This window comes from Aptenodytes forsteri, unplaced genomic scaffold (assembly GCF_000699145.1).
Source record: "Aptenodytes forsteri isolate BGI_AS27 unplaced genomic scaffold, ASM69914v1 Scaffold383, whole genome shotgun sequence".
Classification (NCBI taxonomy): Eukaryota; Metazoa; Chordata; class Aves; order Sphenisciformes; family Spheniscidae; genus Aptenodytes; species Aptenodytes forsteri.
The window spans coordinates 356,060-365,503 of NW_008794640.1; the positions used below are offsets into that span (position 1 = coordinate 356,060).

The 9,444-nt window shown below is 37.7% G+C and overlaps 1 protein-coding gene across 2 annotated transcripts in view; it reads left to right on the forward strand.

Moving 5' to 3' along the window:
* Nucleotides 1-9,444, forward strand: part of FAM49B (family with sequence similarity 49 member B) — a 46,637-nt gene that overhangs the window by 12,367 nt on the left and 24,826 nt on the right. For both annotated transcript variants that reach the window (XM_009273510.1, XM_009273512.1), the window contains exon 2: nucleotides 3,493-3,529. The gene's annotated coding sequence lies outside the window, so the exon portion shown is untranslated. The remainder of the gene's footprint in view (nucleotides 1-3,492; nucleotides 3,530-9,444) is intronic.

Below are 9,444 nucleotides of genomic sequence, written 5' to 3' on the forward strand. Positions count from 1 at the left end.
AGATGTCCCTGCCCATGGCAGGGGGGTTGGCCTAGATGATCTTTAGAGGTCTCTTGAAACCCAAACTATTCTATGATTCTATAATCCTGTGCAAGCTTTCTTTACTAAGTCTTGTAAGCTTTGTGAAGCAATTCTTTCTGAAGTTCCCTGATGAGCTGAGGTAGCAATCGATTACACAGAAAGTAATTTAATTCTTATTGTAAAGTTGTTGTCAATTTCTTTCTTACTAGTCCATGTTTTCAGTTCTTAATAGGCAGAAAAACCCAAGTGTTGGAAAGCCTGCAAAATCACCATTCTTTGTGGCAAATCTTGACTGATAGTTGCTGACAAGTCTGTGCTTGTGTGTAGAGGCTTCTTAATTCAGTCAGGGTTGGGCAGAAGACATTGGTTTCATACTGGACGTTAATGGTTAGTTTTTCTCTTCTGAAATTTGTTTTCATGTACTGCTAAGTTAAGGAGCATCAGTTCCAATATGAGGTGGATATCCAGAACACAGAGCTTATTCAGTGGTTAGCCAGTTATTAATTTTTTTCAAGTTTCATTATCCACAATGATGCCAAGTTTACTTAGTGCATCTTTTCTATTTGGGTACCACTTGACTTGGGTCAACTACAGGCTTTTCCTCTGACAAACTTGAATGATGCTTGGTTTTGTTTTCTTCTGAAAATGAATAGCTGCAGTTTAGATGATTCACTGTCCCTCTCTAATGGCTGTAGACATTTTTCCACATTTGTTCTCCAACTGTTGTTACAATTCTTTGAATTCCTGTTGTAGTTGGCCTGAGATGTTAGCATACGCTTTGACCTTTTTCTGCTGCAGTGAAGTTAGGCTGCAAGTCAGGGCAGGGTGTGTGTGTGTAATAAAGATTCATAGGATGGGGTGCATCAGTCTTTCTGCTGTTTGACTCTATAAAATGATACTAAAAAAAAAAAAAAGACTAAACAAAATCCGTGAGCTGTTAACCCACTGAATAAAAGGTAATTTTCCTGCCTAGAGCTGCTTCTCTCTGTAATATAATGTTAAATACTTGGCTGCCTCAGAATCACAAGCAATTGAAAAAATGCTTGGTTCTGTATTATTCAATTTTCACTACCTATTATATAGTATACATGTCTCATCTTGTGCCTGTTGGTATTCTTTCTATATTAATCTGCAGATCCAAACCTTGAGAATCAGTCAGAAGGAAGCTCAGATGTTTTGCAGATCCTCTGTATTAACTGGGAGAACCCAAGTAACACGCTCTGAACCTGACAATAGGCGATTGTTCATTTGGATACTCTTGGGTGCATCTGGAAGTGCAAAAATTAATTGTGTAAAGAATCCATCACACCATTAATTTCACATCTGGCCATTTTTAATGGATGTTCACTGATTATTACCCACTGACTGCTAGAGATCTGCAAGTCAATTTCTTATCCATTTAGACAGTGCTTTATTATATTGCATAGTGCTAACCTCTAAATCTAAAATACTGTGTGATGTGAAGTCACACTGTGCAAAAATCACCTATCTATCTGCTTGCCGGCATAAACCAAGTTGATAGCATCAAATGTGCTCAGGCTGATTGATCTGTTCTGCATGAAGGCATGCTCATTTGTACTAAAGGATAGGAATCCAGTTAATGGATTCCTGTGCGAACATCTCTTTGCCTGTTATTGATGATAGTCCAACTGACCTGTAATTCTCAGCTTTCCTGGTTGCTTCCCTTTTGCCTAATGGCTCTACTGGGCCATTCACTCATTCACTGAAGCCTTCAGGACAAGCTACCTGAGCATCAGCACACTTTTCTTGCAGGTGGTAAGTGCTTGTGATTATAAGTGCAGTATTCTGTCCAGAAAGATGTAAGAGCTGAGTAATTCTAGGCTTTTTCCAATAATTTTATCAGTTGGAAATTTAGACATTTCTGTTAGTAATGAACTAACGCTGTTAGGGAACATTTTTTTAAAAGTCCCTAGCCTTGCTGCTGTAGTGTTTTGGGTTTTTTTTTCTGTTACATTCATATTTATTTTTATAGTCTGGTCATTCTAATGAATTTGGACTTCTCCTTTTTGTTTATAGCTTAGTGAATGAAGTTGGACTCTCACCCAAAATCATCTTAATTGGAGCTCTTGACTACCCAAAAAAAAAAATTATTTTTAGGTATATTTTTTTGTGTTCTGAAATGTTTTGTCCTATTTGATTTTTTTTTTACTTTTTTCTTATTTCAGGAAATTAGCTTTTGAAGTAATGTTGGGTCTGACTTTGGTTGCCGTTTCTCTATTCACAATATCAGTTACGTTCATCCCTGACCTACAGGGGACCAGTGTTTTCCAGTCAGTGTTTGATTTTTGTTGCTTTGTCTCAAAGCATGAATTGAGTAGTCTGCAGTCATGAAGAGGGAAAAACCCTTGTATTTAAAATATACCTCGTGAGAGTGGGTGAGTTTTAGGGAAGTTGCAACAGCTTTTATGAAGATAGTGCTGTTAACTATCTTTTTGTCCTGTGAAGAAGTAGTTGTCCTGAAGTACTAGCTGTTGCTTATTACTGAGAGCGCAAAGGGAAGCTGAAGCCAACTGGCAAAGGAAAAAGCAGATGCTACTCAAACTTAAAGAAATCCTAAGCAGGGGGAAGCCTCTTAGAGGGATGCATACACTGGAAAGAATGGAGGAATGCATTTCTACAGTTGTAACAGTGTCTGACAGTTGTCTTTTTGCTTATGTTCAGTTCTGTGGGCTGTAAAGGGTTGTTCTCGCTAGGGTCTCCACTCTGCTTCCTACCTATGGTGCTGTAGATCTTCAGTGCCTTTCCTAGCTAATGTTACACTATTATTTCCTATGAAGCTTTATGAGATACTGTAATACTCTGTATCTTCTCCTTTAAACTGTACTATTAACATAATTATTTCACCAGCCTTAAGGTGGTGGTTAATAATGTGTATAGCAGACTGAGACTGTCCAAGAATGCTTATTTTCTTTGTTAAGCAAATAGTTTTCTGTGGTGACTTGAAAATGCCTTCTCTGGAGGTCAGCATGCGAAGCCATGAATTTTTTCAAGAGCTAATTTGTGTGGTTGAATTAAGAATCTTGTGTTACTCTGTTTCTTTTTAAATTTTGCATCTGCAAAGTGAAATGCAAGTGGAACAATTTGCCATTGGTGTTTTATTGCAGCGTTGACTCTTTAGTAACTAAATTTATTACGGGATATGTGTTCTTATGGATTATCTAACACCAGCAGCCTTTTTCCCTAGAAACATGTTTGTTGCCAAATAATCATGTTCCCTATTTATCTACATGCCTAGAGATAAAACCCAGTTCTGCATTCTATTTTTTAACATATTTTTCAAGAGTCACAGTGGCATATAGATCCAGAACTATGTTTATGAAGTAGATCCAGAAAAATAGTACAGTGTCTGGAACAGACGCCTGTTTGCTTTTACAAGGTCACATAGCATTACATTTAAGACTTTCACTGCAAAAGAATGAATTTTCATGATCTCTTTTTCTTTTAAAACAGACTGGAGGCCAAGAACAGAGTGCAGCACTGGCTGTAGGTAAGAATTGAAACTTGACCTGCTTGAAAACTCTCCTGACATATAAGAAGCAAAAATTATAATACCTTAAAGGGCAGAAAATGGAACTGTGCTGAATATCAGCAATTTTCTCTTCAAGAACTCCTTTTCCCTCATTTGCTTTTACAACTTTTGAAATTTCTAGTGTTCACTAGGAAGTCCTGATCTATAACCTAATTTATGCTTCTCTGTGGTTAAAGATGCTTGGTTTTTTGCTTGCACGGTACCTCACCACACAGCCTGGTAATGATTTTGAAAACTCTTTACCGTAGCGATGTGAAGAAGTCCCATTGTTTCAATAAAGGCATTTTTAGTGTGCACAGAGTATAGTAGTTTAGCCACATTTAAGAACTTATCCTCGAAGGTTGTGCTTAAACTTTTTGGAAGATGTGAATGAAGAGAATAATGTTTTTATGGGTTTTCTTTCTCAGTTTCTTTAGTGAAGTTGCTGTGTAACTTCAAATCCTTTCTGAACCAGATGCCTTATACCAGAAACCAGTATTCTGAACCAGCTTGTAAGACTGAAGAGATAGCATATGCTCATGTGAAGGTTTTAGCTTTTAGTTTTATAACCTGCCACTTGTCATCTAAGCTACTGCATAGAGTATGTGTTGTACTTCATGTTTATTGTGCTGTGCCAGCGTAGCTAACTATCATCTGGTAGATTGGGAAGGTAATGCTACCAAATGTGAGGTAGGATTTATTTTTCTTCTGTTTCTGATTAATCATCAAAAACCTCTCTCAATTCTGGGGAGCTGATTAAATTGATTTGTCATCGGTTTAGTTCACAACAGTAGAAAACATTTCCAAGTGCTGTGTCCAAAACTATTTGAATACTCCATTCGGGAATTAAGAATATACAGCATTATAAATGTGTCACTGAAGTAATTTTCTCTTATTTTAGTGCGTGATTGATGTATTAAAATACTTGTTTTGTGGGATTGCTGGTTTTGATGAGACATATCACATTTTTGTAATTCTTAGGAGAGCTTATGGCAATGCTGGGTCAGACCAACAGTCCTTCTAGCCTACTGTGTTATGGAGTGAGCCTAGGAACTGGGCAAGCATACAGCAATATTCTCCAAATCTACAATAAACTAATGGAAAAACATCCAGTGCCAGCAGTAGCGATGCCTTTTTCATTTGGTAGCCTTTACTTCCGAAGTCATGGATAAGTGTATTACCAAAGTTGCAATTTGAACTAGTGCAAACTTTTATTTACAGCATCGTGTGCATTTGCAAAGGATACATTGTAAGAGTCACTAAACTGAGTCAGACCGTGGGTCTGTCTAGCAAGTACAGTGTCCAGGAATCACCATCTTACTTTGCATGTGCGCACTTGGTTTTGCTCATCCTTTCATAGCCCCCACTTACTCCTGTACTAGAACAGTGCTGCTTCTGCTCAGGAAGGTGAGAGTCATCCAGAAAAGCTAGCAAAACTCAAGGGGCATTGCTGGGAATGGTACTGCCTGCAGAAAGAGGAAGGCTGTCCAACAAACAGCTACAGCACACGGCAAGAAACTTGCATTTTCTTTGAAGAAACTGTGAATCAACAGTATTTCAGGTACTGAAGGGAAAATGTTTATAAACCAAGGTGGTGGTATCCACTTCAGCAGCCCTAAAGTTCAGGTGTCTGGCTGCTGATGCTTTCACCTTCTCCAGCTGTGCTGAGACAAAGTAGCTGCCAAATGCTTAACAGCATCTTAAACCAGCTGGGAATCACCAGTGTGAAAGGTTTGAAGGGACTGGCAGAAGCCCTAACCAAGCAACACTTTCAATAGGAAAGCACCAGTAAGATAACAGTGGTAAAGATCTGGAGGCTATTGAGAACTTTGGTTAAGCTTCAAAGAATGGGGCAAACTTAAATAGGTGTTACTTTCTGAATAAGGTTAAAGCTTGAAAAAAGCTTAATATCCAGTAAAACCTGAACCTTCAAACGTGAGCAGATGCCTGGGGAAGAGCGGGAACAGGGAGAGCATATATTGGTGGTTCTTCCAGTATATAAGTATTTTCAGGTCAAGTATTTTTCTGAGCCAGATGTGATTATTAAATGTATTTAGTATTGTTTAATGGCTTTCTGTTCTGCGTATGTACCTGGTTTTCCACAAGAACTGCTGCAAACTCCTTGTGAGATGAGATGGACTTGTAGAGTTCATTGATGGACTGGTGCAGGAAATCATAACTCTGCATGATATTCTGCATACTTGCTACTGATCTTAATGGATTGCAGGTTGTATAATATCACTGGAGAATAGCAAATGTTCCTCTGTTTCCAGTAGATGGATGAAAATAAATTGTCTTATGATATCTTATGCTTATGGTACACCTTTAGTTTGATTTTAAGATTAAAAGAAAACTTGAGGTATGTTGGGAGGAATGGAAAATGAGATAAAAGATGATCAGCTTTAGCACAGCTAGAGGAATCTAGACCAATGTGGTCTGGGTTTTTTTTTTTTGGTTGGTTGTTTTTTTTTACACGTGCTTTCTAACAAGAAAAACTATCCGGACTCAATAGAAGTAGTTGATGCTATGCCTCATGAGGCTATCTGAAGAAATAACTGGAGATAACGACGGCTGTAGAACCTTGATCTTGCAAGAAATCTCTTGTGAAACTTTAAAGAAGCAACCAACTGTGCAAAGACCAGTTTTATCCCCCACCCTGCCTAATGCCTGTACACGTGCTTTCTAACAAGAAAAACTATCCGGACTCAATAGAAGTAGTTGATGCTATGCCTCATGAGGCTATCTGAAGAAATAACTGGAGATAACGACGGCTGTAGAACCTTGATCTTGCAAGAAATCTCTTGTGAAACTTTAAAGAAGCAACCAACTGTGCAAAGACCAGTTTTATCCCCCACCCTGCCTAATGCCTGTCTGTTTTGTTACTGTTTCTGAAAACAGATGGGATGGGAAGGAGTATCATTCTGCTCGTCATTTTCTGTTGTACCATCAGTAACTTGATGTGTTTCATTAGCCTTCTATATTCTGCAAAAATACTTTGTCTGACTGGTGTCTCAGGAAACTCCAAAGAATAATTAGAAAGCTATCCTGAAATTGGAAGTCTGCCCTTCCAGCTACGTGATTTGGAGGGCCATGGGACTTCCCTTCCTCCTTGGTAGTTCAGAGCTGGTGTGTCACAGAACCGAATTTGCAGATGGACAGTCAGTGTCAGGTTCATACACACAAGGTTTGTGGTTCAGTATTGTGACATTCCAAAAAAACCCCTGAGAATGGAATGTGTCAATGAATATTTATATCCATCAATTTAATGACTAGATAATTTGTCATAATATTGTTAGTGTAGGATTTGCAAGCCAAGGCACTGAGGCTGTGCAACAGTTTGGAGCCAAACTAAAAGAAGTGTTTGAGTATAACTTGAGTACTAAAGAGCGATGCAGATGATTGTACTTCTTGTCCTAGTACATTAGGTGGCAGTATTACCAAGGCTGTTTGTCAAAGCCTCAGTGCAACTTCATGCAGCTTGGGTACTGATGGGATTTCAGCTATTTTGAAAGAAAACACATTTCCAAATAAAACTAGGCTTGAAGAGGAGTGCTTTTTCACAAGTGAAATAACAACTAAAAGGTGGCAGATCAATTGGACTAGACACTATTGTGAAGTTAGGAATTGAAAAGACTTTTTTTCCTAGCAATTAGATAAAACTTGCAGGTTTTTGGGGGGTTTTTTTGATTGGCTTTCTTTACACTGAGATGAAAAGCTGGCAGGAGGAGGACTTACCATACAAATTATTGTTGGGTTGTTTTGTTTTGGGTTTTTTTCGAGGCGAGAGTTTGACAGCTGTTAAATTACAGGCTGACATCGTTGAAATATGAAACTTTCTTAGTAATGTGGTAGTATAACACAGTTTTAATAGGCACGCTATCTTTTGTAGAGTAAGAAGCTTTTCTGTAGAAGAATAAAAAAAGCAATCTGTAAATCTACTGCATCTCTTGTTAAATGGTTTTTTGCATCTTTATGTACCTGATAAAAATAGAATGTTCTCAGCTTACTTTGAAAAAAGACAGACTTCAAGATCAGCCACTGTTTCTATGATACTGTCACAATATCATGGACTAAATGCAGTATTTGTGCTGGAAGGAAATTGCTGGCTCTCAGAGTTGTGAGGCACTAAGATAGTATGAACACATTTGTTACAAGCTTCCCTTTCTCTGGAAGATCAAATTGTAAGGTAGTGACCTCTGTTGGAGGAGTTACAGCACTGCAAAAGGCTTTTAAGATTTCAAACTTTGAAGGAGGAAGCAGAGTGTAAATTGCATTTGAATGTAGATGTCCACGAACTAAAAAAAGTATGTTTTTTTCTGATGGTTGCAATGTAATTGAATTTTTAAAAAGAGCATTATGCAGAATTAAGCTAGAAAGCGTGTTGAGCTTGTATCATTTTGAAAGAGGAAAGCATATCTAATTAAGTTTTAGCCCCAGATTCACTCTTGGAAGAATGGTGCAGTTACTTGTTGAAGGGTAAATCAGAGCAGATTTTTAGAGCATAGTCTCTCTCCTTTTCAATACAAGTTCTGCTTTGAAAAATAATCCTTCCAGACAAACTGGGTTTTATTCCAGACTTGTGTGGGCACAGTTAGTTAGTTTATTGTAGCTCCTGTCAAATAAGTTATTCAGTGTCAGCTGTGCCACTAAAATATTCCCAAATTAACAAGGCTTTAAACTGCCTCTTCTAAAGGAACTGTTGGTTCTTCAGTGCCTTTCCCTTGATTTTCTCTAAGTGGAAAAATGGACTGAATAAACACTGACCTGACTGTACTTTACAATTCTGGTTTTGAGGAATGTGAGCCTTTTTTCACTAGACTATTTTCCCTGGCAGGCCTCCATTTTCCTGATATGACAAGTTTTGAATTCAGTTTTATTCAGAAAGGAGACTTTATTGATGATGTGTGATCTCAAAAAAAGTAACTTCAGTTTCAACTAAAACAGTTTATTTTATCAAAGTCAGTTTAGCCAAAAGGGCTGACATCAGAGGCAGCTTTAAACAGCTTTTAAGTAGCCTGAATACTTACTTTCCTGTACAAAAACATTTTCTATCTGGCAGTATGAATTGTTTTTCCATTATTCAGGTAAGATATTGATGATTGAAGCCCCAGGAATTCAGTGGAGTATTACGTTTCTTTGTCTTGTATCTCTTTTATTCTTCTAATTATGGTTGATTTGCAATTAGTGGTTTGTGGAAGGATAACCACTAGGTGTCAGGAGTGGAAAGCAGTGCACAGATCTTTGCATGGGTTTAGACTGTGAAGTATGTCATAAAAGTGTATGTAAAAACTGATGAAATCTTAGTTTGCTAGAACAAATTGTCCAGCAATGGATGAAATTGCGTGTTTTATGCAGAACTGGTGACTGCTGTGGCACTTTGTGTATGTGTTCAATTCAGCATTAGATGTCAGTATCTGAACTGCTCCCTTTAATATTAATAATATTACTATAGCTGTGATGAGTCCTGAAAATGAGACCAGCTTATCCAAAATCTAACTTGTTTTAAGCTAATAGCACCAAACTTCTCCTTCCTAAATCTAAAGCTGATGATTTCCATGTGTTGGTCTCTTTTCCAGACTGGGTGATAACTACTATTTTTTACTGTTAGCTCAATAATTATTTCTTGTCTGGACATTGTATTTTATTACTTTGGGATTTTGTTTAATGACAGATCTTTATTACTTTAAACACCACTAATATCAGTAGTAGGAATTAGAATGTGTCAGAGGGCATTGTCGTAGTTTAACCCCAGCTGGCAACTAAGCACCTACCCAGCCGCTTGCTCACTCCCACCTGGTGGGGTCAGGGAGAGAATCAGAAGGGTGAAAGTGAGAAAACTTGTGGTTTGAGATAAAACAGTTTAATAATTGAAATATAATAATAATAATAATAAT